Source organism: Malania oleifera, chromosome 6, assembly GCF_029873635.1.
Source record: "Malania oleifera isolate guangnan ecotype guangnan chromosome 6, ASM2987363v1, whole genome shotgun sequence".
Classification (NCBI taxonomy): Eukaryota; Viridiplantae; Streptophyta; class Magnoliopsida; order Santalales; family Ximeniaceae; genus Malania; species Malania oleifera.
In genome coordinates, this window is record NC_080422.1 from 9,931,028 (window position 1) to 9,940,131 (window position 9,104).

Here is a 9,104-nt window from a genome sequence, read left to right on the forward strand (position 1 = left end):
CCCCCGCCTTTACGTAATGAAGTGTGAACTTATTTTTAATTTTGACCCCAATCTTAGAGTTGCCCCTTTATCACAAGAAACTCCTAATAATATTGAATGACTTTGAGACCCCAATAAAATAACCAGTTTCAAAATTAAAGACCCAATTTTAAAATTTAGGATATAAAAGCTCAATTTCAAATCGTGAAGGACCTAAGAAAATAATTTCAAGGGAGAAACTTAATTTGCACCCTAATCGAAACCAAAGACTAAATTTTGAAAGCTTCAGAATTCGATTCGAAGAAATCAATTTCAAGATTAAAATTAAGGACTCAGATTTATGGGATTTTATGACTTAAGACACAATACCTAGCCTAGTTTGAGATCACGGGACTTCAACTGATGAGCTTAATTTTGCAACTTAATCAAAAACACAAACTAACAACTTGGTTTTGAAAATTTGGCTGACCCTATTTCGCAAGACCGTGCTTTGAAAAGATTTTTGAGAAGCTTGACTGACCGAAGTCAAAACGACTCATTTTTAAAATTACGAGGATTTATTTCATGAAACCTTATGAAAATAGATTAATTTTGCGACTAAGGAAAAGTATGCTAAAATTATACAAGTTGGGTTTTAAAACTGAAATTAAAGGGACGTGAACTACTCAAAAAGACTCAATTTTTGGAAAGGGGGACTTGGGGGCTTAATTTTGAAAAAGGGGTCTAAGACTCAATGTCAACCTTTATTATGCTAGGTTTTCTTGGGGAGGCCTAGTTAAAATTGGGGTGTCTTCAAGTTAATTGGTCACCCAAGTCCAAGGAAGCCAACAACCAATGGTTGGCATCACAAGTTTGGGTTCGAACTTTCAAGGATTATTTACTCAAAATTTTCCTTTGTTTATGCAGTGCTTATTACCTAATCTTTAGCTGTTAGGAGGACTTACATGAGACAAAGACCTCCTGCCTTCAAACCTCAAAGGCACATGCAAAGGCATTGCCTTTGAGATTTAAAGGATAATTCATTAAGGTTCTCATTCTATAGCAAACAAACATAAGCAAGAAAATGAAATAATTAAACATATTCACAACATGAAATTAATACCACATTTCTTGCAAGGTGTGCACTATAATTCAAATACTCTAAAAGAACAACTAAAGAAAAAGTGATTGGTTAGAATCTCCACCCTTCAAAGAGATAATTTAGGATCAAAGAACCCCAATCTTTTAGTATTCTTAGGGGGGTGGGGCACTCACGCACAAAAGACACAGGCACATGAACACACATAAAAGGAAGTGAAAACATGCATTCAAGCGGCAAATAAAGCACACAACAAGAAAACAAATAATAGAAACTATTGGAAAATTATCAAAATTAAGTGAAAATGGTTTCAATTTTTCCTAGAATTTTTGTGTAATTTTTCAAGAATTTTAAAAACTTTTTTATTTTTTTTAAGATTTTCAATTCTTTATATTTTTTTGGTCGTCTAAGTCAAAAATGGCTCAAGGAATTTTCTTTATTTTTTTCTAATTTTTCTCTAGTTTTTCTGATTTTTTTACTATTTTTCCAAAATTGTTTTGACTTAAAAATGAATTGAAAATAAATTAATATTAATAATAAAAATTTTGAGTAGTTCATGAAGTCAAACTAGTTCTATGTATTTAAACCAACTCAACAAGTTCACCTAAGTTGACCCAAGTCAAACCGGGTTGACCCAGTTCAAGGGAGAAGAATAGGTGGGAAGCATACAGTGTTGCACGTGACAGGCACTCGTGATGACACATGGCAACAAAACGCTGCTTTATTTTTTTAATCCAATGTAGTGGCATGTGGTGGGGTGACATCATCATGACATCACTTGCCATGTGGCATCACGACATTGGCTCAAGTGAAAGGGGGTGAATCGCTGACATGGCTTCGATCCAATCGTTCATAGAAAACACAAAAGGGATAGCTAAGATTACGCCTCGTCACCCAGGTTACATCACCTAATTTGTGCGAACATAGTGGTGCCACGTGTCACCATATGAATGGTGACACATGGCCCACTTTAATTTTTTTTGCCCTTATATATATATATATATATATATATATATATATATATATATTATTTCCCTTTTTTTTTTTCTTTTTTTTTCTTTTCTTCCTTTCCCTTCTCCAAACCTCTCCACCTTTCTCCCTTGCTCAACTCACTCTCTCTCAAACCTCCTCTTACTAGCCACTAGCTTCGGCCACCACCTCAGCCTTTCCCAGCGGGGCCACCCCTCCCAAAGGTAGATCTCTCTCTCGTTCTCTTTCAGTTTCTCTACCTCTCTCTTCCCTCTTTTGACTTCTCTCTTCTATCTTTGTTCACTCCATTCAAGCCTCTCCCAAGTAAAACATGCCCCCCGATATTTTAATTTTTTCCCCCTTTGTTCTTGTTGTTTTGATTTTCCAAGGCTTTCTTTGGATTTTCCTAGGAATTTTCTCGCGGTTTCCCACAGTCCAAATAGGCCGATGGGGGGTCAGGTTAAGTTGACTAGGGTTGGACTTAGGTTAAGTGATTAGGTTTGGGTTTAATGGGCTTTAGCTGTGGTAAAGGTAAGTTAGGTTTAGGTTGGGTCTAGGGTACTGGGATTTTGGCTTCAAGTCTAAGCTTGACCCAATTGGGGCGTGGATATTGGGTTAAGACAAACCCAATTGGGCCTTAGGTCTAAGTTAGGCTGGGTTGTATTAGTTTGAAAAGGGTTTGGGTTGAGTCTAAATCAAGCCCAACTAGGTTGTTGGGTAAATGGGTCACTTGAGTTTAGGGCTGAGTGAGCTATTAGGCTAGGTCTAGGCGTGTTACTTGACCCATGTCAAAGTTGACCTAGGTCAAGTTACTAGGTCAAACTCTGGTTATTGGACCCGATTAGGGTTAATTTGGATCTAAGTCAACTTGACATGACTCTTGGGTCGAGTCTAGGTGACTAGATCCAGGTCTTTTGACCAAGGTCAAGGTAGTTTGAGCTAGGGTTTTCGGGTATGAATTTTGGATCCAAGTCAAAACTTGGGTTTGTTTGGGGATTTTGTAAGGGTTTTTTCTAGGTTTTTGGTCCAATTTTTGGGGTTTTACTGGGGAAACCTGTTTTATGGTTTTTTAGGGGCTCTGCTTAGACTTCTAATTTTTGGTACATGAGGGTTTTGTTGGGGGATTTTTTGTAGACACTGATCTTTTGATTCTATGTGGGAATGAAAGGGGATTTTGGAGCTCATTTAGGAAATGTTTGGAGGGCTTTTGGGTTCTGAATTTGGGACCTTGAGGATTTTGTTTGGGGACTTCTGGGGCACTAATCAACATCCAAAAAAACATCCATGGTTAAAATAAAATAGAAGTATGGATTGGGTTACCTTCCTCTGGTCTCTTCTCTAAGAATTATGCTTCGCTCCTATTCTCTTAGCCTCAACCTGAATGTTTCAACCTGCTGACCTCCTTTTCCTTTCAATAGTTTTTTTTCATATTCTCTTAATTTCTTCTTTTTTTAGCCCTTTGTGTGTCAAATTTTCTAGCCCCTCCTTCTATCAATCCTCAGTCTTTTCTCTCTTAATTCTTCCAGCTTCTCCCCCTTTTCAATTTTTTAGCCTTCAAATCTCCTTTATTTTCAATTTTTAGCCCCCTAAATCTCCATCCCTCCCTTTATTCTGTTTCAATTTCTCCCTTATTTTCAATTTTCAGCCCCCTCTTCTATGCTAATCTCCTGCCCTGTTTATAAGCTAGCTGATATTGAACTCTGCTCGTGGGGAAAGGGTCAAGGTGGCTGGCTCCGAATTGTTGCATAGGAAGAGAGAAAGGCTTGCATGCCTTGTCTGCCCTGGGAAACAACCGCGAGAGGCTGTTGGGGTTGGACTCAATTGCTGCACCTAGTCCAAACTGGGCTGAGTTTGAAAAGAAAAAAGACCCAAAATTGGCCTTTTTAATTTCTTAAAATAAGGCCAAGGCTGTCAATTCAAAAGCATCCAAGATAGGCTCATATTAAATTTAAAATACAAAATTAGCCTCAAAATGGGTCCAACGAGCTTTGATTATGAATTAGCATCGGAATTCTATTATGCATGCAAGTGGATGACTCAAGAATCAAGATATTATTTCGTAATTAAAGTACACCTAAAAGCACAGAGGGAAAATTCTTTTAACCCCCTCAGTGTGCTACATAGATTATCAAAAAATACCTTTCAGCCTATTCGTCTACCTAAACAAACTTCCCGGATGAATGCAATAATGCATTCAGTGCCATTTACAGTGGTGGCGTCAGGCGATTGATTCTTTCGACCGTTCATCGTTTCTTATTCCGGCTGAGCTTCTTCTTATGGTGCAGCTAGTTTCTCCATCTTCAATTTGTTTGTTATTATGCGGCGTTTTTTCTTCCCACAAGAGTTGCGCCTATGAAATCCCAAAGGTCGGTCTGCCCGCTATTTCTATGTACTCAGATAAAACCCTCTAATCAATTCATAACTCTCACCTCTGTTGTTTGATGACAGAAACTACTTGGAGGAATATTTGTGTTGAGGAGATTTTTGCAGACCAAACACGATTTCTAGTTTAGTCGAACACGATTTCAGGTCCCAATTTGAATGTTCAAATGTTTTTTTAATAACCCCTAAATTAATTAGCTTATGTCCTACAATTTTTCACCCATTTAATCTGTTATATATGATGATGCCTTTAAATTGTTATATATGTGTCTTTGTTTTTGTATAATCCTATTAAATTCCTAGATGATAATATTTAGTAAGATCTTTTATGCACAAAACGTTAAACCTTGATGCATGTTAGGTGTTTGAAAATATACTTGTGAGAGGTGGACCAAAAAAAAAAAAAATCCTTGGGCATAATTTTATAAAAATCTTAAGTAATTCATAAAAATCAGCACATTATGCCGCCATGCGTGCCGTGCTGAAATTGGCAAGCACACAGATTAAATGATCAAACTGGCGCAAATACAAAAAAATTCACATATACATAGATGAAACCAAAATTATCTCCTCCACATCTTGCAGCGGCAGAAACTTCATGTCTTTTTGTTCCACTGTTGCTTCAATACTGCAATCTCCAATTAGATCGGACACATTTGTACAAAAAGTTGTTATGCACAACCGTTTGCTCTTTCATCAAGGAATATCCATGAACCAGAGCTTTCAAAGGAGTCTCCACAATACACTGCTGATTTCGGTCTAAGGTTTGAAACTCCTCTACTACCCTTTTCATGCAGCTAAAGTGTTGGTGTTCTACACCATGATCATTTAAGGTTCTTCCCAAATCCATATTTGTTACAGTAGTAGATTTTTTTGTCAAATTTCCTAGAGATTTCCTCTCTTCCTTTATATCTATGACTTCTTGTGCTATATCATTTTTATTCTTCAAACTTTGATTGCCTCCTTCGGATTGAATGTGATGTCCACTAAACCCCAACTGCCCTGTATCTTGAAATGGTTGAGTCTCATTTAATGCCCCACGGAAACAAATCTACTCTCTCCTTTTCTTAGTGTTTGTCAAGGTTCGCTGCAATTTCCCTATACCAGAACCCAGTTGTGCTGGTTTTGTTTTCTCATACTTTGAATGCAGGCCCTTTATAGGACATAAGATTGTGGATTGAGATTTTGTTACTGTTGGATTGATATGAGATGTCATAATTTGCTTTCAATCAAGTATTTTTAGAATTTCAATCAAATAGAAATGTGTAAAACTCTCAAAACACATGGAAAACACTTGGAGAGATACTAACCAACTCACCATTGTTCTGAAATAAGGTCAAGAATGTTGGATATAATCATCATCTAAGTGTCTCCATAACTATAAGGAAAAAAAGAAGGATGAGAAGGGGTCCTCCCTACCTTAACCCTCTAGAACTATTGAGAAAAACTGTGGGCTCACCATGGATCATAATTGAAAAGCAAAGGCTCGCCATTGATCATAATTGAAAAGGAAGCCGCGGATTTGAATGTAACATGGTACAAAATTTTCTAGAATTGCAACTAAATTCACACAAATCCAAATACAACACCCATGGTTCTAATAGTAGCCTAGGAAAGTCTTAGGGATAGAGGAATTGAAAAGGGTCTAGATGAAAAACTATTCAGGGAGGAATGGATCCTACAGATAGTGGTACAATTTTCAATTGCTCATGGAAAGGGGTTCCAATACTAATAAGATTATTCATGGCTATTCATGGATGGAATAATGTGACTGAAGCTGAGAGGTAGCGAACTTGTTCATCTTCTGTGGGGAATTAATCAGAGAGTGATTACTTTAAGTATTGTTCCTGATCTAGGCCGCATTTAAATTAAGGATTTCCAATTTTAGTACATTTCCACACTAAGTTACAGAGTCTACCAATATGACAATATGCCCCAAAGAACATGAAGGAAATCATATAACAACAACAACAACAAAACCAAGCCTTAGTTCCACTAAGTGGGATCGGTTATATGAATCATTTTTCATCAATTTATGCGATCATAAACCATTTCTTTTGATAAGTTCAAAGATATTAAATCATTGCTCACTATCTCTTTTCAAGTTATTTTAGGTCTACCTCCTCTCCATTCTACTGCCCCTCCCCCCCCCCCCACAGTAACTAAGTCACTCTTCCTCACAGGTGCACTATGTGGCCTACGTTGCAAGTGTCCGTACCATCTGAGTCGCCCTTCCCTTATCTTATTTTTTATAGGAGTTACACCAAACTTACCACGAATATGTTCATTCCTTAATTTATCTTTCAATGTTATACCACTCATCCATCTAAGCATTCTCATCTCGGCAACTTTTACTTTTTGGATATTATGTTTTTTCGTCGCCCAACATTCCAATCCATGTAGCATAGCTGATCTTATAGCTATCTTATAAAAATTCCCTTTCAATTTTAAGGGTATTCTATGATCACATAGCACACTTGAAGCACTTCTCCATTTTACCCAACTTGCTTTAACTCTATGCATTACATCATCTTCAATTTCTCCTTCATCTTGCATAATAGATCCAAGGTATCAAAATCTACAAGTGTTATTTATTTTTTCATCATCAAGTTTAATTTTGTCTCCAATATTCCTCCCATCATTACTAAAATTACATTTCATATATTCTGTTTTATTTCTACTTATCCTAAAGCCTCTAGATTCCAAAGCTTCTCTCCATAATTCTAACTCAGCCTCTACTCCGTTCCTAATTTCGTCAATTAATATAATATCATCTGCAAACAACATACATCATGGAATCTCCTTTTGAATACTCCTAGTCAATTGGTCCATCACTAAAACAAAAAGATAAGGACTCAAAGCAGATCCTTAATGTACACCTATGGTAACTGGAAATTCTCTAGTTCTTCCATCTATAGTCCTTACACAAGTTATTACTCCATCGTACATATCCTTAATGAAATCGGTATACCTACAACATACACCCTTTGTTTCTAAAACCCACCATAGAACTTCCCTTGGTATCCTATCATATGCTTTCTCAAGGTCAATAAATATCATATGCAAGTCCCTCTTTTTTTCTCTAAACTTTTCCATTAATCTTTTTAAAAGATAAATAGCTTCTGTGGTAGATCTATTAGGTATAAAACCAAATTGATTTTCTGAGATCTTTGTTTTTAACCTTAATCTTTGTTTAACTACCCTTTCCCATAGTTTCATCGTATGACTCATAAGTTTAATTCCACGATAGTTATTATAATTTTAAATATTTCCTTTATTTTTGTATATAGGTATTAAAGTGTTTTTGCCCCATTCATCTGACATTTTCTTAGTTTTTACAATTGTATTAAATAAATTAGTTAACCATATAATTTCATTATCACCCAAGCATTTCCAATCTTCAATTGGAATGTTATCTAGTCCCGTAACTTTCCCATTTTTCATCTTTTTTAGTGCAAACTTAACTTCATTAACTCTAATTTTGCGAATAAATCTTATATTTTTAGTCTTTTTCTCATTTGACAATTTTAAGTTTAAGCCTTCTATTTGGTTTTCGTTAAACAACTTACTAAAGTAACTTCGCCATCTTTTTTTAATATCTTTGTCCTTAACCAAGACAATATCATCCTCATTTTTATACATTTTACATTTCTTAAGTCTTTGCTCTTCCTTTCTCTAGCTTTAATAAGTTTAAATATATCTCTTTCTCTTTCTTTTGTACCTAATCTATCATACAAACTATTAAAAGATCTATATTTAACTTCACTAACGGCCCTTTTTGCATCTTTTCATGCCTCCTTATATTTTTCAAAGTTATCTCTGTTTCTACATTTTTGTCATGTTTTATACCAAATTCTTTTTGTCTTTATGATTTTTTGTACATCTTTATCCCATCACAAACTCTCTTTACTATTCGAGAATCTTTCCCTTGATTCATCTAAAAACTCTTTTGCTATCTTTTTAATAGAGTTGACTAATCTATTCCAAAGAGTATTTGTATCTATCCCATCCTCTATGGTCCAATTCTCATCTTTGATAATTTTATCTTTAAATTTTATTATATTTTCTCCTTTTAGGTTTCATCATTTAGTTTTCCTACACTGGTTTATTTTATCTTCTTCTTTTTTTTTTTCCATTTTTTAATATATATATATATATCTAACACTAAGACTCTATGCTGTGTGGTTAGGCTTTCACCTGGAAGAACTTTACAATCCTTGCATGATAAACGATCTACCCTCCTAACTAAAAAAAAAAAATCTATTTGACTTCTATTTTGTCCACTTTTAAAGGTTATTAAGTGTTTTTCTCTCTTCTTAAAATAAGTATTCACTGTACTAAAATCATATAACATAACAAAGTCTAAGATCATTTCCCCAGACTCATTTTTGTCTCCATATCCTTATCCTTTATGTATCATCTCATAATTTTTATTCTCTCTTCCAACGTGTTCATGCAGATCTCCTCTTATAAATATTTTCTCAGACCCTGGTATGCCTTGTATAATACTATCCATATCTTCCCAAAATTGTCTCTTAAGATTTTCTGTTAAGCCAACTTGAGGAGCATAAGCACTAATAATATTTATTATCTCTTATCCTAATATTATCTTGATTTTTATAATTCTATCTCTTACTCTAATTACATCCACAACACTATCTTTTAAGTTTTTATTTATAATAATGCCTACTTCATT

At 35.1% G+C, this 9,104-nt stretch overlaps 1 long non-coding RNA gene across 1 annotated transcript; it reads left to right on the forward strand.

Annotated features, from left to right (window-relative positions):
* Positions 1-4,020: 4,020 nt before the first annotated feature.
* Positions 4,021-4,746, forward strand: LOC131157419 (uncharacterized). Its single transcript, XR_009137265.1, has 2 exons — positions 4,021-4,392; positions 4,475-4,746. It is a non-coding gene; the product is annotated as an uncharacterized LOC131157419 (long non-coding RNA).
* Positions 4,747-9,104: the final 4,358 nt, after the last annotated feature.